The sequence below is a fragment of the Chrysemys picta genome, chromosome 1 (genome assembly GCF_011386835.1).
Source record: "Chrysemys picta bellii isolate R12L10 chromosome 1, ASM1138683v2, whole genome shotgun sequence".
Classification (NCBI taxonomy): domain Eukaryota; kingdom Metazoa; phylum Chordata; order Testudines; family Emydidae; genus Chrysemys; species Chrysemys picta.
In genome coordinates, this window is record NC_088791.1 from 187175835 (window position 1) to 187201759 (window position 25925).

The following is a 25925-nucleotide window of genomic DNA, read 5'->3' on the forward strand; positions in this document are numbered from 1 at the left end:
AGTAGATCTCTCTTCTTACCTGAGGACCATATCCACCTCTTCTCCCCTTTTCATGGTTCTGTTGGGCAGCAGTAGCATTCTGAGACATGCCACACCCTCTTCCTATCCTTGATAACTGCATCAAGCCTGATACTTTGCTTCCAACAGCAGCCAGGGTTTGGTCACGAGGTTAATAGTTAGAGTTAACAAGGTATTGAACAATTCAAAAATACTGAAAAATGTTTACCTGGTCCTCGCACAAACCCTAAGAGTAGATGAGTTGAGAAACAGGTTAAATAACTTCTCAACAATGACAAAGTGAATCAGTGGCTGAATGCCTGAGCCAAAATATATCAAATAAAATGAAAGAATGCATTGATTTCAATGGGCTTTGGAGCCACCCTGAGACCAGATGACAATTTAGGCAATCCTGAATCACAGCCTCAGACTTAGTCCACTAGATCATGCTACATCCCTTTAATGCTTTGCTGAAAACTGAGGAGGAAAACTTTTCACAGTGCAGGTAAACAAATACTGTACCTAGGGGAATCATTCCCTTCGGCTACACTCAGGGTTACAGTTATACACTGACAACATGATGTTTTATTTCCCTTATGATTGCTCCAACGCTCTTGAGTAATGTAGCCTTCCCTAACTTAAAAATGTGATAGAATCTTATAGCATGACCCAGTCTTTCCATATTTATTTGCATTTTGTTTCCTATGTTTGAACAGACTCCAACGTAGGCTAGTAGTCGCAGTAAAAAACACCCTTTGAACTGAATCCATTCCTGTGTACAGCAGGCTTTGGTCTGAAATGGGGATAGGGCTGAGCTCTTATTACTTCCTATAAAGGTGCGCAGACTCACCCAGCAGCACCTCCTGCTGGTCATCTTGGGAATTAGCTCTCCAGCTGTTGGAGCGCCCTCTGCAGGCCGGTGTCCTGCTACTGCTTGGCCCCCGTGTCCCTCCCGGACCTGGTGCCCTTCTACCTGGGCTGCTGTCCCCTGGCAGTAACCCCTTTGTCTCAGGGTCTCCCCCTCCCAGGGAACCCCCACCCACTATCCCCACTTCACCTCAGTCTTGGCTACTGCCCAGTCTCCATCTAGCCCCCATTCACTGAGGCAGACTGCAGTATAAGCCACTCATCACAGGCAAAGGGGTTTGGACTGGCTGCCTCTGCCTACCCATGGGCTGCCTTCTACAACACCCAGTACCCTTTAGCCTTCGGCTAGGCCGCAGCCTGGGGCTTTCCAGGCTGGAGCTTCCCCAGCTCCTCTGCCTTTCCCCAGCCCTGCTCCACTCAGGTCCCTGCAGCCGCAGCCAGGGCCAGGGCCATCTCCCTCTACAGCTAAAGAGAGACTGCTGAGCTCCTGGCTCCCAGCCTTTTCATACAGGCCAGCTGTGGCTAGGGTGACCAGATGTCCCGATTTTATAGGGACAGTCCTGATTTTTGGGTCTTTTTCTTATATAGGATCCTATTACCCCCCACCCCCTGTCCCGATTTTTCACACTTGCTGTCTGGTCACCCTAGCTGTGGCCTGATTGGGGTATGGCCCAGCTGCAGCCGCTTCCCCAGTCAGCCCAGCTTTTAGAGCTGCAGCCCTCTTTCAGGGCTGATTTCAAGCCCTTCAGGGCAGGAGCAGGTGTCCATCCCGCTACACTTGCAAACTCACCAAATTTCTTTTGGAATCATTTCGACACAATCATTTGTTCTGTCCAAACCTTAAACATGCTAATAAAAAATTATGCTTCAAAAGAAATTATGCTGCAGCGATCACATTCTGAGGATTACTTTAAGGGTGATGTGCACGTAGATTTGATGTATCCTTACAGACAGGCTTCAGTCTGAAGAGGGGCAACAGACATGAATCTGATATCATTAGCACTGAGACAACTCCCATGAGAGCAAGTCAGTCAGTGTTTATGTGGGTTCTGCAATTCACAGACCTGAAAACTGAATTCATATGCACTGAACTACCCTCAAACTTTGTATATGTGGGACATTCACCATATCACATTAACGGTCACATTTGCAAACAGAACAGTACAATGCATAGGCACTAATGGCCTGACTGAAAGCTCACTGAAGTCAGTGGAAAGATGCCAATTGAAGTAAATGGATTTTGGACTGGGTCCCTAAATTGCAATCATAAATGATTTATGCACATGTGTATTGCAAACAGGCAAATGCATGGAAAATTGGGTAATTTCCAACTACGGTTTGTGCATGTTAATCATTAAATTCAGGTACAATTTAGGTATCTATAATTAAAAAACTTCCCTTAAGTACTCCAGTGGTAACAGCACTAGCCTAGGACCCAGGTTCAATTCCATGCATGACAGATTTCCTGCATGACCTTGGGCAATCACAGTCTCTCTGGGTATGTCTACACTGCATTGGAGAGATATGATTCCCATGGTGGGTATACAGATTCGTGCAACCTCAGCTTGGGGTACAGCTCTAAAAATAACAGTGTGATCATTGTGGCACTGGCGCTGGCCCGGGCTAGCTTCCCAAGCTTGGACCCAAAGTGTTGGGTGGGCTTGGACTCGAGCCTGAGCCACCACCAGTGCCACAACATCCACATTGCTATTTTTAGCACACTTGCTCCTGTCTGTCTACCGGCACCCACTAAGCCCCCACTTCGGACTAAGGTACGCAAATTCAGCTACGTTAATAACATAGCTGAATTCGAAGTACCTTAGTCCGAACTTACCGCGGGTCCAGACGCGGCAGGAAGGCTCTCCCGTCGATGCCGCGTACTCCTCTCGGCGAGCTGGAGTACCGGCGTCGACGGCGAGCACTTCCGGGATCGATCCGGGATCGATTTATCGCGTCTTAACCAGACGCGATAAATTGATCCCAGAACATCGGTTGCCTGCCGCCGGACCCTCCGGTAAGTGAAGACGTACCCTTGGAACCTGCCAGCTGCAGTGTAGATGTCCCTTTTGGGCTTCAGTTCCCAACCTGTAAAATGTGAATAGAAGTATTGCCCTGCCTTATAGTGAGGATAAATATATTGGAGATCGTGGTATCTCAGCAGTTCACAATAATGGAGGCCATGTAAATACCCTGGATAGAGGTAACATTGTAAAACGTGCCTTTGCTGATAATCATATATTGCACATTTCAGCTGTTCTATCATCTCCTTGGCTTGGAAAAGTTTCAGTCTCCTAGAAGGCTGGAGTCATTTTCTTCATCTTTACTGAATGTGAGTTAGTTCTTGTGAAAAGGTACAGGAGACACAGAACAGGCACAACTTGGGCCAGGGCAGTATAATCTTCCCCACACATCACCATCCACGTGGCTTCATCTTGTTTTTGAGGCACCACTTAGATGCTTCAGAGGGCAAGTCATTGCCCACTGAAGTGCTTGGCTTGGCAGCTGAGAAGGTAAGCAAAGAAGGGCTCCAGTTTGTGCCAGTCCTGACTGTGGTTTGAAGTGATGTGATTGTCAATATTTTTGTGTGTGTGTGTAGACTTGTTCCTCTTTCAGAGCCTAATGGGTGCATTAAAACTGTAGATGAAGAGTGAGCCTAACAATCTGAAAGCAGATAAGAAATCAGACTAAAACATGTAGAGCTAGGGATGTGAAACCTCAGTGCTTGGAAATTAAAATAAAGCTGTCTGCTTACTATAATCACAGAAATGTGTAAAGACATGTTTTCATTAATTCTGAGCTGCCTGTTTTGATGGCGACTTAGTTGTCTGATAATACAGTGAGACAAATTAAATACTGCTTCGGGGAGTACACAGATGACATTATTTATAAAGAGAAATTAAAAAGCACCCAACATCTGTTATTACTGTGAATTTAATCTGTAGATCAACTTCATTACTTTAGCTCATATTTTATTTCACTGTTGAAGAAAAGGAGAGTATCTAGTGTTGGTTGGGAGACAAAAATTCCAGTTCTTACTTTGGTCTCTGCCACCGACTTCCTGACTAACTTTAAACAAATGAATTAGTCTCTCTGTGCCTCAGCCTTCCCATCTGTAAAACAGGAACAACAACATTTATTCATCTCATGAGGTGTTGGGAGGATTAATGAATCCTTCATTTTCTTCACCTAGACATGATACTTACTTTTAAGCCCTAAAATTTATGGATGAAAAGCGCCATATACAAGATAGGTATAATTAATATTTCGACAGGAATTTGGGATCCTCAAATGAAAGCTGCTATCTTTCAACACCTCTTCAAATTTGAAAATCAAACCACATATTTCAACCTAACAGATTAGGAGACCTGCTCAGAAATTCAATGCCTATTTCAAAAGATATGATTGCACTGCTATATTCTATTCACAAACATACTTTACTTTTAATAGTACATAATGAATAAAGTTGAACTTTTACCTAAACCCTAAACCTAAATTTAACAACTCAGCACTTCAAACTTCTTGCACACACAGCCCATTTCCAAAGAACACACCAAAAAAGATGAGGTTTGCTAAGCCAGTGAGAGAACGAAATAGTACAAACAATAGCATAGCACATACAGCACAGAACATATAGTCAAACATTTCCTCTCTAGATAAGAAGATGACTTAATTCTCATCATCCCAAAACACGCATTGTGGCTGTGAAATGACTTTCTCCATGGAACTTTGACTCTTGTCATTCTTTGTTGGCTGCACTTATTTTGTCTATCAGGTACACTTATGAATCTCCAAGGGTTTATTTGACAATTACTATGCCCGTCATATCACGTTTGTTAGTTGGATACATTTCAAGAGCAATTTTGAGCCATTTATAAAACTATTAGTTTGCCAGGAAAACCACCAAAGTAACTCAGCTGAAAAATTAAAGAAAATCAAATAGACACTAAGAGCAGAGATGCCTAACTGAATACCACGGATTACATTATTGTCCTTTTGACAATACACATAATAGTAAAGAAATTAACCAATAATTTGTTGGAAATAAAATAGTCAAAATGGGAAGAGCAGGAGCCAAAAGCTACTGCAGTTTCACCCATATTGCTTCATTGGCAACAAGTGATGCAGCAAGAAGGCAGAATTGTAGGAAAGAGATCTTTAATAAATATGCTGAAAGGCTGGTGTTACATGCTTAGGCTCTAGAATTTGTCTGTAAGCAACTTCTTGCTTTCCTGAGCACCTGTTGTGACAGAAAACTAAGTTCCTCCTGAAATCCTACTCCTCCAGTTCCACTCATCATAGTTTACAAAAAACATTATCATTAGGTTTGTTTGAGGAGTAGCTGAAACTAATCTTGCTCTAGAGATTTATAATTAACCTATCAAAAATGGTGCCATACTAGCCTTTGCCCCCATGCCCCCACTGTCACAGATTCATTTACCATATATATAAAAAGAGAATGGATATGGAGAATTGTGTAGCCAGATACTTCAACTTCAATGCTGAGTTAGCTTCAGGTAGCTTTCAGGCCATGTCAGTAGAATGGTGACTTATTGACAGTGTTAATGCTACAGGATCTTTTATGTGTTTGGAGACAAAGTTAAGAGTGATGGACACAGTAATTTGGGGAACAGTGTACTGGGTGAAACAGGAGGTGAGAGAAGCTATTACTGGATTCTTTAATGTGTTCAAACACAGCTGTAGTTGGTGGCATGTTGAATGAGGAGTTACTTTTGTGAGTTCTGCTGCTGTTTTTGCTATCAAGATCTTTCCCCAAGAATTTAATTATCTGTGATTAAACTAGACTAGCAACCGTTCACTTATTTCTCTCCAGACAAAAGAATAACCCAACAGCTACAGACCATTTTTTCAGGACCAACCCAAAACCATCCGGGAGGACCAGACCATTGCTCCCACAGTTAGCAGGATGAAGAGCTTTTAAGAAAGGCTTTGCTTGCTTCCCCACTCCTTTCCTTTCGCTGCCAACATGTCTTTGGTGGCAGTAAAACCACCCATGAAAAGCTAGTGAAAAGGGTGAGTGCCTGTCATTTGATTCAGGGAAATGGACTAGTCCCCAGTTTTGCTGTCACTAATCTTCATGAGAAGGACAGAGGGAAGGGAGAATGACCTATTGCCCTCAGCAAGATGGCGGAAGAGATCAGTTCCCTATGACTGTGATCAGTCCTATCTGGAGCAAGTCAGTAGCAATGGTAGTTGTAGGAAGAAAGGCAGAGAAGGCATTCATAAAGATGTGTCCCTAATCTACTGAAGCCACTAGCAGTTTCATGACAGCAGCTGAGCCTGTGATGTTGCAGTCTATATGGTGTTATAAAAATATGTTAATGAGTGAATATAATGTAACTGGAATATGCTTCATGCAAAAGGTCTCTTGTAAGGTATCATTACAAAGCTTATAATCTACTGAGTGTGATCATCCTATTTGTATAATACCACCCTTGTATCTGAAGCTAGAAATATGAAATATAACTCTGAGGGCCTATTGTAATTATGCAAAGTGTGGGCCATTAATGGTGGTTTGAAATCTTGATGACTCCCATTAACCAGGACAATTGTCTGCAAATGGCTGTTTTTTTTACCTGTAAGTCTTCCTATATACCTGTGTGCTGGCAAGTGGGCAATGAAGTCTTGCAGTGACATGTGATCATGTCACCTGAACTGGAATCCATCTTTAACCTGGTGTCTTTCCATTGAGAAGGAGGGGGTGGGAACCCAGAGAGGGACAAAGGATTCCCGCCTTATGCAAAACATATATAAAGGGGTGGAACAGAACAAAGAAGAGGCGTCATCATGAAGAATCCCCTAGCTACCACCTGAGCTGGAACAAGAGCTGTACCAGGGGAAAGAATTGTGCCCAGGCCTGGAAGGTGTCCACTCTGAGGAAAAAACTTACTGAAGCATCTCTGAGGGTGAGATTATCTGTATTCAGTTTGATTAGACATAGATTTGCTCATTTATTTTATTTTTTATTTTGCTTGGTGACTTACTTTGTTCTGTCTGTTACTACTTGGAACCACTTAAATCCTACTTTCTGTATTATTAATTAACTCAGAGTATGTATTAATACCTGGGGGAGCAAACAACTGTGCATATCTCTCTATCAGTGTTATAGAGGGCGAACAATTTATGAGTTTACCCTGTATAACCTTGATACAGGGTAAAACTGATTTATTTGGGTTTAGACCCCATTGGGAGTTGGGCAACTGAGTGTTAAAGACAGGAACACTTCTGTTAGCTGCTTTCAGGTAAACCTGCAGCTTTGGGGCAAGTAATTCAGACCCCGGGTCTGTGTTGGAGCAAACGGGAGTGTCTGGCTCAGCAAGACAGGGGGCTGGGGTCCCGAGCTGGCAGGGAAAGCAGGGGTAGAAGTCGTCTTGGCACATCGGATGGCAGCTCCCCAGAGGGTTTCTGTGATCTCACCCGTCACAGAGCCCTGCAAGAGCAGTAAGCCTGCCCCAGTAGAATGTAGGAGCCACTTGAGAAGATGAAGAGACAAGAGCCCGTTCAAGCCAGAGCTCTAGTTTAGGACTGCAATTATGATGAGAACAAGACAAAGAATGGATGCTAGCTAAATAGATTATTTGGTGATATAGTGCATCCCTCCATTGCCCCAGGAGAGTATGCCATACTGTTGTGCTTGAAATGAAAGAAAAGTGAACAGCACTATATGTTTCCCCTCACAAACATACACTTTTCTGAATGGCAGCAGGGAGGAATATGAGTGTGACTGACCTGCCTATAGCTGACCAATTCAAGCATTTCTTCATTGAGTCCACCCACGGCACAGTTGCTTATTCCCACCTTTCCACCAAACAGCAAAAGGAAACCCTGCTTTCATCGGAGATATGCAAGTACGCTCTTTGCCCAAGTGTGAATTAGCAGAGATCTGCCATATCACCTTGTAATGTGATTTTATATGGTCAATAACTGCATTAAAAATAAAAAGAAAAAATAGTTGCATAAAAGCATTTAGACAACTGTAAGATTCTGGGGAAAAAATACACACTGGGCAATTTAAGAAGGAATATAAAACTGCACAAATCAGCAGTGACTAGATACTAAGAATCTGAATTTCAGCTGCTGGCCAAGCGTCACTGATTTTCCCTTTACAGGAAAATATGACTACAAACCTTAAAAAAGTGATACTTATGCAGTTAAATAAACTCATTTTGAACCAAAAATATTTGTTTTTCTAATCACGGCTCTGTAGAACTAATAAAATAACAATCTGTAGTGATTTGCTTCTTCCCTCATTCAAGCTGCTTGTTTGTGTTTCTGTGTGTAGGTGTGTGAAAGAGATTGTGAAATTGAAACTTCTGAGATTTCACTGGTATCCTCTAAATCCAAGAATGCTGTGGGCTGACCTGCAGTTCTGACTGGTTCAATAGAAATATTGCATTAGTAAAACACAATCAGATTCTTGACAGACAATATTATTGGAACCTGAGTAGACCAGATCGCCATTGTTAGAGCACATAAAATAGAAACTCTGATGGTTATAATCCCATCTCTCCAATCCTGTCACAGGTTGAAGACGGGAAGAGAAATATCAGCTAATTAATACTGTGGGTTGCCCTTTGGTTATCAGAGTAAAATGCTGTTGTTTGCTTCCAGAGAATCTTAAAGTGCAAGCCTATACCAGGAAATCAAAGCAACTGCCAGCAACAACAAATTTCAGCAAGTGGAAAAGAGGCTATATATTCAAAAAATATAAATCTGCAACATGAAAACTTTCTGATGGAGGTTTCAGGAAAATATTAGAATTTTGTGGTTACCAATTTGGAGCCATAGAGCCAGCTTTGGCTCTGTGAAAAATTCCTGTGGATCTGTGAAGTCACTGATTTAATTTTGTAAAAATGGTACCAGATTTGCTAAAATATTTTACTACAAACTTCTAGTTCTACAAGCTGCACACAATAGCTCCTTTGGAGAAGAAATCCAAATTTGCACATGCAAATCCTAGCTCGCTGTTTAGATCTTTGAAAGTTCCTGCAAGCCTGATAAATTCAATTGGGCCCTCACCCATCCTCCATGGGCGCAGCTGTAAAAGTTCTAATGTCTGTATGTGCAAGGTAAATTGTCCACTACCTGTGCATTAACAAATGTTAAAATTTGTATACTCACCCCCCACATTGCCTTAGTAGGTTATGCAGATGCAAATTCTAACACTAATATATGCACAGGACTCAGCACAGTTACTGTAGGGTTGCCAGGAGTCTGGTTTTCGACCGGAACGCCCGGTCGAAAAGGGATCCTGGCTGCGCCGGTCAACACTGCCGTTAAAAAGTTCGGTCCCGTGCCCTAACCCCCTCCTGCCCTCCAAACCTCTCAGTCCCAGCCTGGCCCTTCACCCCAAACCTCTCATACTCAGCCCCATCCCAGAACCCACACCCCTAACTGGAGCCTTCCCTCCCCCCTCCCCCGCACAACAACCCTCTGCCCCACCCTGATCCCCCTCCCACCCTCCAAACCTCTTGATCCCAGCCCAGAGCCCCCTCCTGCATCCCAAATCCCTCATCCTCAGTCCCACCCCAAAACCCGCACCCCCAGCTGGAGCCCTCACTCCCTCCCGCACCAAAACCCCCTGAACCAGCCTGGTGAAAATGAACGAGTGAGTGAGGGTGGGAAGAACAAGTGACAGACGGAGGGGGAGATGGAGTGAACAGGGGCGGGACCTCGGAGAAGGGGCAGGGCAAGGGGGTTCGGTTTGTGCGAGTAGAAAGTTGGCAACTCTAATTTACTGTGCATGCACAGGTCTTGGCAAATGTGTATATGTTTGCACAACAAGGTCCACCTGTTCAATTTTGCATGTGCAAAAATGAGGCTAACTTTTGAAAATTTAGGCTTAAGAGACCTGAATAAAGAACAATGTCACCAAATTCAGCCTCATGTTTCACAGTTACTTTATGGAAGGAAATGGGGATAGGGAACTTCAACTCTCCCACAGCATACATAGGAAAAAAGGACTGGAAATCCCTTTGGGAACGAGGTGGTCCTTAGAGATGCGTCTAGCAGTGGCCTGGTATTATGGGGGACAAGGCCTGGACTTCTTTCCTTTAGGACAAATACTGATATCAGTACCATGTTTTACAAGGGTGCACATGCTGAACCTTATTATAAAAGCAGGTGCACTTTACAATAAGGATCAGTTCAGAGCAGCTTGCAGAATCAGAGCCTCAACTGAAAATCTCTCAGGAAAGAGACTCTGTCTTTCTATGTGTTTATACAGCACCGAGTTAGACCTGGCTGAGAATTGTCAATCAGAATGATTTTCTGATAAAAATGCAGTTTGCACACAATCAAAATGTTTTCTAAATTTATTAATTTTCTCTAGGAAACCCGAAGCAAAATTGGTCAGTCAGATATTTCAGTTTGTTGAACTGATCTGAAATGTTTTCTTTTGACTCAGTTCAGTGTTAAACTTTATTTCCTTATGGTGGTCCACTGAATGATGGGAATTGTAGTTCAGAAGCCTAATGCCTCCATTGTCTTTTATAGACCACGTTCCCTGGCTGGTCTACAGCTTCTATGATGCACTTGCAACCATGTGACTCCCATGGTGCGCCATACCATTTGGGTCCTAGGAGAGATTGCATTTCATTATGGAAGATGTAATTTAGTCAAGGAGCCCAGCCTATAGCAGAGAATGGGGGAATCAGGCTTCTGAACGACAACCCTCCTAAGGCCCACTTGCCTAACTATCTTGAGTCGTTTTGTATCATCTGCATATTTTTCCGCCTCACTGCTTATCCCCATTTCCATTAATAGAAATTTTTCTCATTCTACCTTATATTTACAGGGGCTAAATTTATCCCTAGTTACTCTATGGACCCGATTTACATCTATTAATACACAATAAAACCTTTTTTGGTTAAACATAAAAGCTTTCATATATATAACATAACAAAAAAACCATGCAAAACATAAAAGCAAGTAACTGAAAAGTTAAGATATCTAACAATACATATTCTCTAGTCCTTTGCCAAAGACACATACCTTAGCACTACCACACCTCCTGTGTGTCATAGACCATGCGCTACAACCGTCACTCTGTAGTAGGAAGCTTTGGGTGAGGCACTTACACCTTTACCAAACTACTCTCTCAATAATATTAGCTGAGGATTTTTGGGGTAGCAGTTTGATGTGTGTGTAAGGGGGTGGGAGCTTGGTAAAGGGCTAATGCAAAGTTGGCATATGCAACTTCACTTCTCTGGCAGATAAAACCTTTGCGGTCAGCAACCTTTCATGTTGTATCCATCAGCTACCCATTACACAAGAACTTTTAAAAATGACACTAAATCCCATTTTCCAACTGCCTGTTGCCCCAGATCTATTCAAGATTAACCTCTCCACTAATCTGTATAGATAGACAATTTTTTTTTTACAAAGATGTGAGTTGCCGAATTAAAAGAAAGATTGTCACAAACAAATTTCAGTCAGTGCCAAATTTCAAACACTTCCAATTTCAAAAACATGAACTGAAACTAAAGAAAAACTACATGGAAAATTCAAAGGGAATGAAAACTAATCCTGGGTAAAATTTCACACAGAATCATAGAATATCAGGGTTGGAAGAGACCTCAGGAGGTCATCTAGTCCAACCCCCTGCTCAAAGCAGGACCAATTCCCAACTAAATCATCCCAGCCAGGGCTTTGTCAAGCCTGACCTTAAAAACCTTTAAGGAAGTAGATTCCACCACCTCCCTAGGTAACCCATTCCAGTACTTCACCACCCTCCTAGTGAAAAAGTTTTTCCTAATATCCAACCTAAACCTCCCCCACTGCAACTTGAGACCATTACTCCTTGTTCTGTCATCTGGTACAGTCTAGCTCCATCCTCTTTGGAACCCCCTTTCAGGTAGTTGAAAGCAGCTATCAAATCCCCCCTCACTCTTCTCTTCTGCAGACTAAACAATCCCAGTTTCCTCAGCCTCTCCTGATAAATCATGTGCTCCAGCCCCCTAATTATATTTGTTGCCCTCCGCTGGACTCTTTCCAATTTTTCCACATCCTTCTTGTAGTGTGGGGCCCAAAACTGGACACAGTACTCCAGATGAGGCCTCACCAATGTCAAATAGAGGGGAATGATCACGTCCCTCAATCTGCTGGCAATGCCCCTACTTATACAGCCCAAAATGCCGTTAGCCTTCTTGGCAACAAGGGCACACTGTTGACTCATATCCAGTTTCTTGTCCACTATAACCCCTAGGTCCTTTTCTGCAGAACTGCTTCCTAGCCATTTGGTCCCTAGTCTGTAACATTGAATGGGATTCTTCCGTCCTAAGTGCAGGACTCTGCACTTGTCCTTGTTGAACCTCATCAGGTTTCTTTTGGCCCAATCCTCTAATTTGTCTAGGTCTCTCTGTATCCTATCCCTACCCTCTAGTGTATCTACCACTCCTCCCAGTTTAGTGTCATCTGCAAACTTGCTGAGAGCGCAGTCCACACCATCCTCCAGATCATTAATGAAGATATTGAAGAAAACCGGCCCCAGGACCCACCCTTGGGGCACTCCGCTTGAAACCGGCTGCCAACTAGACATGGAGCCATTGATCACTACCCATTGAATGGCCCCCATGCATATATATAAAAAAGAAATCAATGCCTCATTTCAAGCCTGTTTCAGAATACAACCTTAACTATAAAGCTACGACCAAGCAGCTCCATAATAAATTCATGTGTAAAATCTGACAATGCTCCAACTTCCCCAAAAGAGTCTCTGACTTGTACCTAGTTAATTGCCCCTCCCCTGATGGAAAAGAGTTATTATTCATTTTATAATGGCATTGCCATGAATCATAGGGGGATAACCCCAACAGGTTTTATTTTTAAATTGAAGAAAGGCTTGCTATCAAACTTTATGGACGCATTTCAAGTAGTTTCTAATGAGAGCTACCTTCAGGTAAATTTACTACCAATGCCCAGAACACCTAGGTTACCATGATTTAGCAGCTGTATGAAACATCCCATTCTTTAAGACTGGCCAAAAACTGGCAGCAATACTGAATTGATATTTTCCCTCTTTCTCTCCTTGTTTGTGTTGGAGACACTGGTTTATGCTCATTAACACACGTTAACATTGTGACCCTGGGAGCCCCTCAGTGCCAGCTGGCAGAGGACACACCATACAGTAACTCATATCAGGCCTGGCACACTCATTGCCCCTCCACACTGGTGTCATAATCTGTATGCGACAGGTGTCATGTAAGGTGTTGTGTGCAAACTGTGAAAATGCTGGTCATTAATACTATTGCATGAGGTATGTACAGGTAGTACATAAAGAGTTATAGTTGTGTGCTGGAAATAAGTTCTTACAATTTGTTTGGCAAGGAGTGTATACACCCAGTTTGTCCTAGACAAAGGAACATTGTGTCGCCTGCTTCACTATCTCTCCAATATGAACTGAGGAAGGCGGGGCCAGAAATAGTGACTTGGGCCGCTATGTGACTTAGGTGTATTGTAAAATATTACCCTATATAAATATGGATACAACATCAAAGGAGAAAGGAAAATGAAGTTTCTCTTATATTTCAGAGAATAGTCCAATTGAAATCACAAAATTTCCAAATTCATTTAAACAACAAAGTCTATTTCTCTCTACACATCACCATAAATAAAGTCCGGCTGGTCTGAAAGTTTGTGTACAAATAAAGTTGAAAGAGATGCCTTTGGGAAGTTCAGATGTATTGGCAGTCAAGGGCTATGTAAGTAGAGCCCTGTTTCCCACCACACTCCTAACAAGCTCTATCTCCTTCAAGTCTTAAACAAATTCACACACATACCCAGGGGGGCTGGAACAATTTGTATAGTGGGGGTGCTGAGAGCCATTGAACCAAACTGTAAACCCTGTACATAATGGAAACCACTTCAAGCCAGCACCCCTAGTTTCAGCACTTATGCACGTACCCACCCTCCCCTCCCTGTGGTCCACTTTGGTCACACAGAACATCACAGTCTCTGACACAATCCCTTCTCATGGTTTCTAGTATGTTTATCCACATTACATCCCACAAAGTCGTCCTTCCTTGGGTTTCTTGTCTCTCCGTGTTCTCAACTCTCACATACTTAAGTGTTTTTCTCACAACCCTGGCTGTTGGATCAGGTTATGTATTACTCAAGAATCTCAGCTTTCATTAAAAAAACCCAACAACAGGTAAGTTTCCACCCCTCATGTTTGTGGAGAAAAACCTAAACATGTGAATCCTAAATGTGCTAACACCAGGAGGCAAATAAAAAAAAATGAGATATCGGGGGAAATCTTAAGCCACCCATGATTTTGGAGCTCTGACTTGGTGTTTGAATGCTTGGGGTCTGGTTTCCAGTTATTGTTCACATGTTCTCTATGATTTTCCCTTTTGTTCACAATCTAGATACAGTAGTTGCAGCCAAGATCTGTAGGCTACATCTACACTGGGAGCTAGGGATGTGATTTGCAGCTTGAGTGCACATACTTGCACTAGCTCTCACTGAGCTAGCCTGGTAAAAAGAGCTGCATTGCTGGGGAAGTCGGGGCACTGGCGACTGGCCGCGCGGGCTACCTGACCTGAGTATGTGCCCTTAGGTTTCAGGTGGGTTTTATTCAGGGTAGTTAGTGTGTGCTACAGCATCTCATGCTACCCTAGATACACTATTAATTAGTTTTTTAACTTGGGAATTCAATGCGAGCTACAATAAGTAGGTCTACATGAGCTGGGAATCACATCCCCAGCTCCAAATATAGACATATTCTTAGTCAGATGCATTCTAGATGTTGAGCAATGCACAACAACTTTCAGACACATACACACTGTATAACTACAGATGGAAAATGTACTGGTGATCAGATTTTAGTGTTTGCAGGTCAGTTCATCACGTTCCTGGATTTTCTTGTGCTTTATAGTATATTTATGCAGAGTTCAAGCTTGTGACAAGAAGCCTTTAATAACCTACATCTGTCTGCTTTAGCTAATCTTCTAATAAATTATTATTCCACTTCATTTTTTTCTCTTGGCTAAAGTAACTGCTGATGGAGTGTACCACCCAAAACATATTTTTAGCATTCTGTTTATCCTGAAAAGAGATATGATGCAACATTAAGTAATGTGCAAAGTATGGTATGTACTTTCAGTTGCTACTCGGTACATTGCTCTCTTGATACACATAGCAGCTGAGAACATCTGAAAAATGGGTAGATAAAGCTGCAAGTCTCACAATGGAGTCCTGCCAAATTAACTTTCTTGGTTGATCTGTCAGGCCTGCTTTATCTATCTGCTTGATAAACAGATCCCGTCCTTAACCTGAGAAACATACTGGTCAGAAAGGCCTCAATCTGGAGAAGAGTTTCAGAGACTTTGAAGAAGAAATGTACGAACTGAAAGCAACAGGTATGAACTCAGGGATAAAGTGAGGGGCTGGAACTAGGTGAGAGGCCAGGAGACTTCAATAGCTAGGTAAGATTGCCATGAAGTGCTTTGTAAACTTAGAGAGATGGACAAGCATATAGGCTTGTCCACCTTCCTCACCAGTTGGTGGAATTATCAGCCATGCCTAAATCAGTCTCTAGCTCTTGCCTCCAGCCTCTCTTTATTGTCCAAACAACCAGCTTTTTCTATCCAGCCACAATTCCCAGGGCTTCCCCCCTGGGGTCTCCTTCAGGGACTACTGCTGGAGACTGTCCCTTCTTGCAGCTCCTCTCTGCAACCCTCCCCCCCCCCCGCTGCCTTTCTTGCAGCTCTTTGTAGGGAACAGCTGTCCCCTCCTCAGTTGCATGTGATTAGTGAACGGGGCTGAGTGGGCCCAGCCTCTGCTCCTTAAAGGGAGAGCTCACCCTATTACAGAAACCTGTATATAGATTAGAATAGCTGGGTCTCATTCGCCACTGCATTACCCCATTAATTTCAATAGAGTTACACTGAGAAACCTGGAGTTAACACAGCAGTGTATCAGGCCCATTATTTTAGTTACGTTATAAAATATATATTTCACTGACATTAAACCTGGCATTACTTTTGCTTATGCTGTCTATCCTGTTGAACCACCACTGTTTGGTACAGACCCAGTATGATTAACCAAACAAAATGTTTAGGATAATCATATGCCAGATTTACAGTTGCAACTTTTTTGATTATGCTGATTGCATTGTGAACTTTTTCAAAACATATTTTTGCTGATTTGAAAGGACAGAGCAGAAGAAAAAATAACAGATTGGAAACAGCAGTGGCTACACTACATTGTTTTCTTTTGATTCCATCTTGTGTTTTTTCATATATATATATATAAAACAAGAGCAAACATCATTCGACTGAGAAGTGCTGACATATGGTAACTGCTCAAAAGGACACTTTTGATGTCCAGGGAATTTGCTTTTTAAGGCAATGGATATACACATTGCAAAACTACAATTTATGCAGTGCTGGCTATCTATTCTGTTCATCCACTAGTGTACAATGCTAATCACATCGAAGTCATTTCTCCCACAATCTCTGGTTAATCTTAAAGTAGGCTCCCAAAGAAATGTAGGAAACTCTTTCCCTAGTTTTCCCAGGACTATACCAGACTGGGATTTAAACCAATACAGTCAGAAAATTACCTAAGCTAAGGAAATAACTGTCAGCAAGTGCCTTGGGTCAAATGCCACCCTTCTTACACACTATGTGACCATGTGTTCCTCTGTGTGTAGTTCATTGCAGGATCAAGGCCTAAGGATCCAGTCTTTCAGACACCACCAGTACCAAATCATTATACTAGATAAAATTAGCAGGGTATAAAAGTAGTGTCTGGAAAATACTCTGAAATTTTAACACTTTCTAGAAAAAAATACCTTGTACACTAACTCTAGTAGTCCAAAGAGAAAAGTAAGTTTAACAATCCAGTGTCACTCATGTTTTGCTGGTGGTATCAAATCTAATCTTTTTAAAGCAAATTAATTAGATTTGCCTATTCAGACACCAGAGTCTTTTCCCCACTCTATCATTCTAGTAAAGTAGACATACAAATAAAGGTGAAATTAAAACATGATATGATCTGTAACATCAAGTGTGGGGCTGCTGGATATAAAATTAACTTGAAACACAATTAGACATAATTATCTCTGAGATAGTTGGAAATGTTTTCTTAGAGTTATTTTGAAAAGGACATTTTATTATACTAGCTCTACTGAAGGTATAACATAGAGAAGAGGAATAATTGTTAAAGTTGATGATAGTTATAGCAATATTTCACAGGTCAATATTTCAGTTGAGGTGACACCTGACATGTTTCTGAATAATAAATATTTTATTTTGATAAACAGGATTAAAAGAAAAATACAGTGCTTCTGTGTATGAACTCACATGAAACAAACATTACCAATAACTAAATCAATATGGGGAAACCTTTATTTCCTAGAAGAACTATTTAAGAATGTCAATTAGACTTCAGTGACTTTTGCTTGCATAAGATTGACTAGCAGCCCATTAGGACTTCAGGATTTACCCTATATTGTATTTCATGTTTATTTAAGTCTTGATTCTGTAAACCCATATTCACAAGTAATACTTATTTGCTCAGTAGTACCAAATTATTACTAAATGTGGCCTTGATTCAGCAAACCAACCCTTTTCAGAAAAAGACTTAAGAATGTACTTACCTGTAAATGCATGATTAAATCATGCTGACTTCAATGGGATTTAAGCATGTGCTTAAAGATAAGTATGTGCTCAACTGCTTTGCTATATATGCAGGGATTTCAAATTAGGTCACTGATTTAACAGGATTTCATCTGACAGTAAAATTGAGCATTAAATACTCAGGCCCTAAGACTTACCACAAGAGCTGAACAAAATCTTTTGGATTAACCATTTTTCATTGAAAAATGCATATTCAGCAACATCAAAACATTTCGTGAATTCATGTAGGTTTCACCAAATTTTTTCATTCTAAAATAGCTAAAAAAACTCTTTAAAAAAATCAACTCTTCATTTTAACATTTCTTAAATGAAACATCTTGATTTTTTTCATTCAAACCAACTTTTCATTTCAAAATTCCCTTTAACTTTATTTTAAAAAATCAAAAACATTTTAAAAATAGTTGAAATTGAAACAAAACATTTGTCATTATTTCAAAACACTTCATCTGACCCCAAATGTTTGTTTTACTTTTAAATTTGCCTAAAATTTTTGAAAAATTTCATTTTTAATTTGACCCAAAGATCCCCCCCACCCTGATTTTTTGGGATTGCACGGGAACTGAAAACCCCGTTATTTGCACAGCTCTACTTACCACATGCTTAGTTTACACACTATGACTTTCCATTCACACTGGTCAAACTACTCATAGGGTCTAAAGTAAATCAAATGCTTAAATAGGGGTGCCTCACTGGTGATCCAAGACGCACAAGTAAAATGAAAAATAGATCAAGATTCATCACAACTTTTAACTCAATAACCAATATATAAGTAGGGCAAACACGTTTCCCCAATGGTAGGCATGTTATTTATTTAAGATGTACTCGTAGTTTGAAAAATCCTCAGTTTTCTTAACTTTAGCAGCTGCCTCTTATTTTGAAGGGGGGAAAAAAGAGAAATATTTAACTGACTGGGAAACCTGTACGATTAGCTTATGTTTAACTTGGCCACCTGAGTGTTCACTTATGGGCATTCGAGTCATGCTCTGGCTAAAGACGGAAATATGTGGGTCTGACTGTAAAAATAGGACAGAAAAAGAACCTGGTAGCCTTGGCTTCCTCGTACATGAAATTCCTTCATACAACTTCATTTGGCAGAGCTGGAATTTGTTAGCAACTGCAGTTGACACCTTTCTCCAGTTTAGAAGGGAATCTATTGTCTGAATATTAACTGGAGCCATTCCCTCCACTGGGAGTAGTAGAACTGACTGAGCAGTACAGGAAACTAACTTTCAGAAATGAGGCTTTTCCGGAGGCTCAGTTAATTCGGAAGAAGCAAGTGTTGTGTCTCTTTCAATTAAATTTAGTTGTTATTAACTATTATATTATGGTGTCCCAATTCAGGACACTGGGTACTAAAAATGAGCATTGTCATATTTTCACTACATTAATTGTTTGGTTTATCTGGATAGTTGATGGCAAAGTTAAACACAATAAGTTCACTTTATAAGGTAGAATTGATTGTCACAGTAACAGGTATTAAAGAGTGGAGATTTACAGTTAACTTGATTTCTCTCTTATTTTTCTAAGCCAACTAAAAACTTCCAGCCTTAGTTTCATTGCCACAAGGAACACAGATTATCAGTGAACATTAGGGAAAACTGTGATTAAAACAGGAACCAAAACTGCCTCTAAAAAGAGAGAGAACTCTGAAGATGACATCTGGATGGTGTGTGTTTGACAGCTTGGAAAAATCCACCTTTTCTTCCCATAAAAATCAGGTTTTGACAGAGTGAGAGGCTAAAACTGAGAGGCATGTCTGATCACAAATGTGTTAGGGTCGGAAGCAACAGTGGGAGCTTTTAGCCCCATTCCAGGCCAAATAGATATCAAGCCAAAACATTGAGAAACCTGTTAGATCTGAAGAATGATAAACCTACAACACAGCTTTTCAATGTGTTTTGTGTTAGGTAAGGGTAGGAAACCTGGAGAGCTATTCAGATTAAGCTACTATACACTTGTGTTTATACTGAACTTAAACTACAGAGGCTAAATTGAAACAGAAATGAAACCTACTTAACTTGATATTGCATTGGGAGTGGGGGCAGGGTTGTCCTTTGGGTGACATTCTTGATTTCACCTCAAATGTCAGTCTCTCTTTCCACTTCCCTCTAGAGTCCATCACCACAGCTCTGGCTCAGCCAAAAGGGGTCATTCTAGACTGAGAAGAGATATTCTCCTCCACTGGTGCTAAGCACACTTCCTTCACTGTGTTCCCAGCTACCACCAGCCTAGGGAACAAGGGACCAAGTTCAATCCCAGACAAAAGTACCAAGCTGCCCTAGTTTATTTTAACACTTATTTAGAGATCTGAATCTGGGAATAGCTTAATCTGGGATGGGAAATCAGAGTTCAACATTAGGCAAGGAGACAGTGCAAGAACTGCTTAGGTTAGCTCACTCTTATTTATTATAGATACTTGAACTTGGTCTGGAGAGAGGAGGCAATCGGTTGCTTTTAACTTTGATTAAAAACTTAAAAGGTTTTTAATGTTCCGGATTCCTTTTCTTAATGGCATCCACAGACTGGCTGCTATACTTAAATAAAAAATAAGTTGCTTTTAAAGCAAAACTTCTTCCTAGCTGTGGATTTCCAAAACACAAGCATTTTTATGTCTGATTTTAAGGTTTTATTTTGGTAATTGTATAGAATCAAACCATTTCAGTTATGCTTTCCTGGGTCACAGTGTACCATAATCAGACCACTTCTGTGAATTTATATTTTTGCAACTCAGTTGCATGTCACTTGTAGTCTCTCTGTATATATAATACTGTATCTAAGTCCTCATTTGCCTCTTGTCACCTGAGTGTCAGTGAGCCTTTTGTTTATACCATTCTCGACAGTTAGGTGAATGACCTGTTGCAATTCTTTTGGTATCTATTCCCTTGCAGAACAGGAGCCCTGGAGAGAGTGGGGTATGCACTGGTGATCGTCTCTATTTCCCTCTCTCTTCCAAGATCATGGGAGATGGGAGCTCAAAAAAGGAAGGAGCCATAAGTGAGTGCTGCACTGTCAGTCAGAGATAAGGGATAGGAAGCAAAAGCTTCAAGGTCCGAGTTTCTGTTACACTGGGGCCCTCGTCCACCTATGAGGCAGCCGGGTTTCCCCACCGGCTGTAATCCTATATATGGCTCTGCCATTTGAAAGTATCCTCTCTCCTTCAGCTCTGAAGAGTCTGCCTCAATGCCTGATTCAATGGAGGGCTGTTGGTTACAGTCAGTATGTAAATGTTTTGTTTCTTGTTAAGGTCTAGCCTAGACCTGTCAAAATATTCAGCTGTTCCCTGAATGCTTATATATCTTGTAACATGCAGTGTGCAATGTGCATCCATAATGTTTTGCTTTGCAGTGCCATTCCAGTGAAGCAATGGAATTGTTTACTGGAACATGACTAGTAACCCTATTCATATATTTTGCTGCATTTTATTGCTAAGACATCTCATAGTAAAAAAAATATTGTTTTTTCTGGAAGAAATAATTCTGAATCCCAGATCTATTGTCATCTGCACTGCATCAAGGAGGACATGGCAGCTCCACAAACTGATTGTTTTCCTACAGGGATCTTATGTCAGCCTTATGCCTAATTATTCATCCCTAATTGTTTGAGTATGTGTGGATGTAAACTTTTTTTCTTTAAACAGAAATGAAACTGTCTTTAAGGCTTAGGGCCAGATGTTGGCTCGCCCTGCTCAGCAGACATGCGAAACCCGCAAAAAAAAAACCCACACAAATTGGGCTGTTTTTTGGTTTAATTGGCTTGTGAGGTGCTTGTTGGCTAGTAGCTTGTTGCTTTTTTTTTTTTTGATCGGCTCCTGGCAAGATGGAGGAGGGGGAGGGAGGGGAGAGAGTCAGGGGTGCACAGTGGACCCACCATAGACCCAGACTGCACGACAGGGGGATCTAGTCACATAGAGTGTTGGGGTTCTTAGGGATTAGCATATTTTGGCCTTGTTTTGAAACGGGATTAGCTTGAGTTTATTGTCTTATTGTGAAAGTCAGGGTGCTTATTTACCACGTGACAGTTGGCAACTGTGCTGCTCAGGTGCTCATGCGGGTGGAGGAGGTACCATGTCACCCTTGTGAAAGTACAAGCTAAAAATCCCATTCCTTGCTCTCCCTGAGCATAAAGGCCGCTCCAGGCTAGCACAAGCATTAAGCACCCAATATGGGGAGTTGCCAGTACCAGGACTATGCCTCTATGCTTGCTACTATAATCTAATCACACTGCACACTTTCAATGGTTAATAGAGTTGATATCCCCTTGTAAAGCCCCTTATAATGCTGGGATTCAGCAAGCATTCCTTCAGAAGCTCCTGCTCCTCCTGACTTCTCACAGAGCATAGCTGGTGGCTTAAAGCCACAGTATGATTCATAATGAGTGAAAGTTCAGCAACCATGGACAATATAGCAGGAGTTCTATATACTGAGGCCCACGTTTTCCAAGGATTCAAAAATATGCCTGCAAAAGTTGGGAGTCCACCTGTTTATACACACACACACACCTTACCACACCTACCCAGAAAAATACATATTTGTCTGAAGAAATGGGCATGGAGATTGGCAGATGCAGTAATTCACTCTTGGAAATGATTTCACATTAAATTGAATCCTTGAGTAACCAAGCTTCCTGCTGCTAAGCCGTGTATTTTGGTAACGTGCATGTTCAAGAGACAGGTAGGTCAAGCATTGTAACAGCTCTTAGTCAGAATCCTCCATTAAGTAATGGTAATGCATTGTCATGGAGCTGGGGGTAAGGTTGGATTAACACTGTCCTCCTTACTGTGGGTTACACTAGTGTTGTGTGGAGAGGATTTCATTGAAGGCAGGTTATTAACACTGAATAATAACTTACCCTATGAGCAGTCCCACTGAGTTCAGTGACATAACTTGTAAAATAAGATACTACTCAGCATAAGTAGGTGTGTCAGAATCTGGTCCTTTGTGGACGGAATATAGTCAGAAGCAAGGAGCTTTCAACTCTTAGGACAAAATTAAGGTTTCATACAGGAGATTTGTTCTGAGGGAAGGGGAAGATATGTGGTAACTGGTTTCGGACCTCTGGAACCATTAAAGCTTCTGCAGTTGGGAGGAGGTGTAACCCACGCCCCTACGAGGAAGACATCTCTTTAAGAGACCCATTGGGGGGAGGTAGGAGTGAGCTCTATCTGGATCATTGTTGCTAGGCAGATTAAGCACTCCATATCCAGAAGCTTCTGGAATTGGGTGTGGTAGTTTTGGGTCTGCTCCAATAGGTTCCCTGTTGCTGGGGTCAGACTCCATGAGGACAAGCAGACAAGGCAGCTGCTTTGCAGAAGGCCATGTGCCCTGTGTGAGTTGGGAGAAGCTGAGCCCAGGTGCAGGAAGCATTTTGCAGCAGGTTAGTGATATTGTCAACCCTCTAATAGGGAAGCCTGGGCAATGCTAATTATAGCAAGGGGAAATTGGGAGGGAAAAATAACTTCTATTTTAATTGTATGCTTTGAAAGTTATTTTGATTTTAGCCAAACTGTTCTAATTAAATTGTCCCAACTAGTCTGAGTCACCAACTTTTATGTAAATGTAGTAGTGGGGAAAGGGTCTTTTCTATTTTGCTCCTCTCAGTTTTGTATTTTCTTGTAACAGGGTTTTCTTCTCACGTAACTGAGTGGTTGGTTAATCAGTTAGCTGACTGGCTAGCAGTTATTTCAGCAGAGGACGAGTCTGCCTGGATTCCAACTGAAGATTCCTACAAGCAAGGGGAGGGAAGATGTAGTTTTAGACTCAGCAGACTCTCTAGATTTGGTGATCAAAGACTCTGAGACTTAGGTCAAAACCTAAGCTTTTGGGAACTTTCAGTTATTCTCACTTTATTGCTGTGGGGACTGAACTGTTCAGATTTTAATTTGTTTTCTTTATTTATATTTATGTGTAACTGAAGGTGATGTCTGTGGATTACAAAATAGCCATGTCATGTTGTAAAAATTAGATGTTTCTTTGTCATAAGATTTTATTTAATTAAGTTCATTTCTTTAGTTCCCTTTGGGACTTGAATGTGGGGAGGTTGACCCTATGCAATCCTTGCTGAAAATCCTTAGAGACTGAACTCTGGGTCTCCAGCTACTCTTCTATGGGAGTTGGGGTTTTTTTTAGGCACTGGAGAAGGGTAATGAAGTGAACTGTAGCCCACCCAAAGGTTACACAGGCACAATGCAACCCAAGGTGTTGGAGAAGGATGTCTGCTGGCAGTCCATTTGACGCATCCTCTCCTAGTCTGCAGGCGGAGATGGCGCTCCTCTTCCGAAGTCACTGGGTCATGCATAAATGAAGAGAAGGGTTGGTCCATGGCCAGACATGTCCCTCAAAGCCAGGGAGTGTTGTTGGCAGTGCTAGCCAGCCATTTCCCTTTTACTCCTGGAGCATACGTAGCCAAATTCCAGCTGCTTCTTCTGGGTGGAGGATGCATGAGAAGAGAAAGGAGCTCTCTGCAACCTCTCGCCCCCAGGTCTATTTGGCAAGAGCAGTCAGCAGCTATAATTTCATTCCGTTGATGGGGGCATGTCTCTGCAGCAGGAGATAGGCCGAACAAATCTCACACAGGAAAATTCAGCTTCCTCCCCCCTGGTCCCTCATACATAAAAGAACAAACTATACAGTAATACTAGTGCTTGTGACCTTTGAAGTAACTATCAGTAATAACCACTATTCCTTCCTTATGCAATGGTCATGCTTAAAAAACCTTTTTTTTTTAGTTTCTACCAGTTTAACAGATATTTCCTACAGTTAAAAGGGGGAATATACTAGTAGGAATGGTCACATCTCTCGAACCACTAGAAACTAAGTTCACCCACTATTTTAGTTCAATATTATCAGCACCGACAGGAAAGTCATATTGCTTCTGAGTTTATGCTAACTACGTAACTGAATGACACACGCTGTTTTCTAAAGACGCTTACACTATCAGCCTGAAGTCTGACTCTATAAAGGACGTTAAGTAGGAAACAATGTTAGGGCTTTTGTTTCTGGCAGGAAACTGGTTCAGAAGAGCTCTAGTAATTATTTTGATTTAATGAAGGCCTCTCCAGGAGTAAATTTATATACTGCACACTGTAGCTAATAGTCACGCACAGCATACATATGCCACAGGGGTCGGCAACGTTTGGCATGCGGCTCGCCAGGGTAAGCACCCTGGCGGGCTGGGCCAGTTTTATTTACCTGCTGACGCGGCAGGTTCGGCCGATCGTGGCCCCCACTGGCCGCGGTTTGCCGTCCCGGGCCAATGGGGGCGGCGAGAAGCGGCGCGGGCGAGCGATGTGCTGGCCGCTGCTTCTCGCTGCCCCCTTGGCCCGGGACGGCAAACCGCGGCCAGTGGGGGCTGCGATTGGCCGAACCTGCCGCGTCAGCAGGTAAATAAAACTGGCTTGGCCCGGCCCGCCAGGGTGCTTACCCTGGCGAGCCGCGTGCCGAACGTTGCCGACCCCTGGCATATATGGTAGTTAATCTGCCTTACTCACTATCAAAGACCCCTGAGACTCTTGCATATTCAAAATAAGACAGGATGAAGAAATAGGAATCACCGCATAGGAGTAGATTCGTGGTCCATCTAACCTGTTATCCTTTCTGGAAAATGGCCAGTACCAGATAATTCAGGGAAAGGCATAAAAAGCCCACAAATCCCTTAACTGAGCAATACTTTGCTATGGGAATAAATTTCTTCCTGATCCAAGATAATGATCATTTTATGCCCTGCAGAACAAGGATTTAGACACGGATAACTCACACTAAATTTCATGGATGCCATGTGGTTAAATAAGACACAAATATTTGGGAAAATGTAGAAAGATGTACTAAAACACACAAGGAAAAACCTGCATATAACACTGATTTCTAGGGTTAAAGGAGTCTGTTTTTTCTTGGATGTGTATGGAATTAACGCTAGTGAGAGTTACACATGCAAGTGTACTTAGAAAGGACTCAAGCTGAAACTCGCTTAAACGTAAGTGCATAGTCTCACTCCCTTATCTTGTAAACAAATTCACTGTCCCTAAATTATAGATATTGAACCTGGCCCTTGTTGCTGCAACTCCACCTGGTTGGAGGATTACACATGACTACCTGTTAAGTAAAGAAGATATAGTAAAGCTAAAGAGCTTGGAAGTAATTTTAGGCACTGAGTCAGAATGTCAAATGTGACCAAGAAGTGGAGTAGAAAAGGAGTGATCCCAGAGCACCTCAGGGCCTGATCCATTTTTTCCAGGCAAAATATGTTAACTGTTCATCAGCCCACATCAACACTACCCAACAATTTAGGGTAAGAAGTGACAAGCAATATATCCAATGGCAGCCACAGATTTTTTTTTTAAATGTACAGTTAAGAACTCACAAATTTGAGCATGTTGAAATTTTAATAGTAACCAATGCTCAGAAC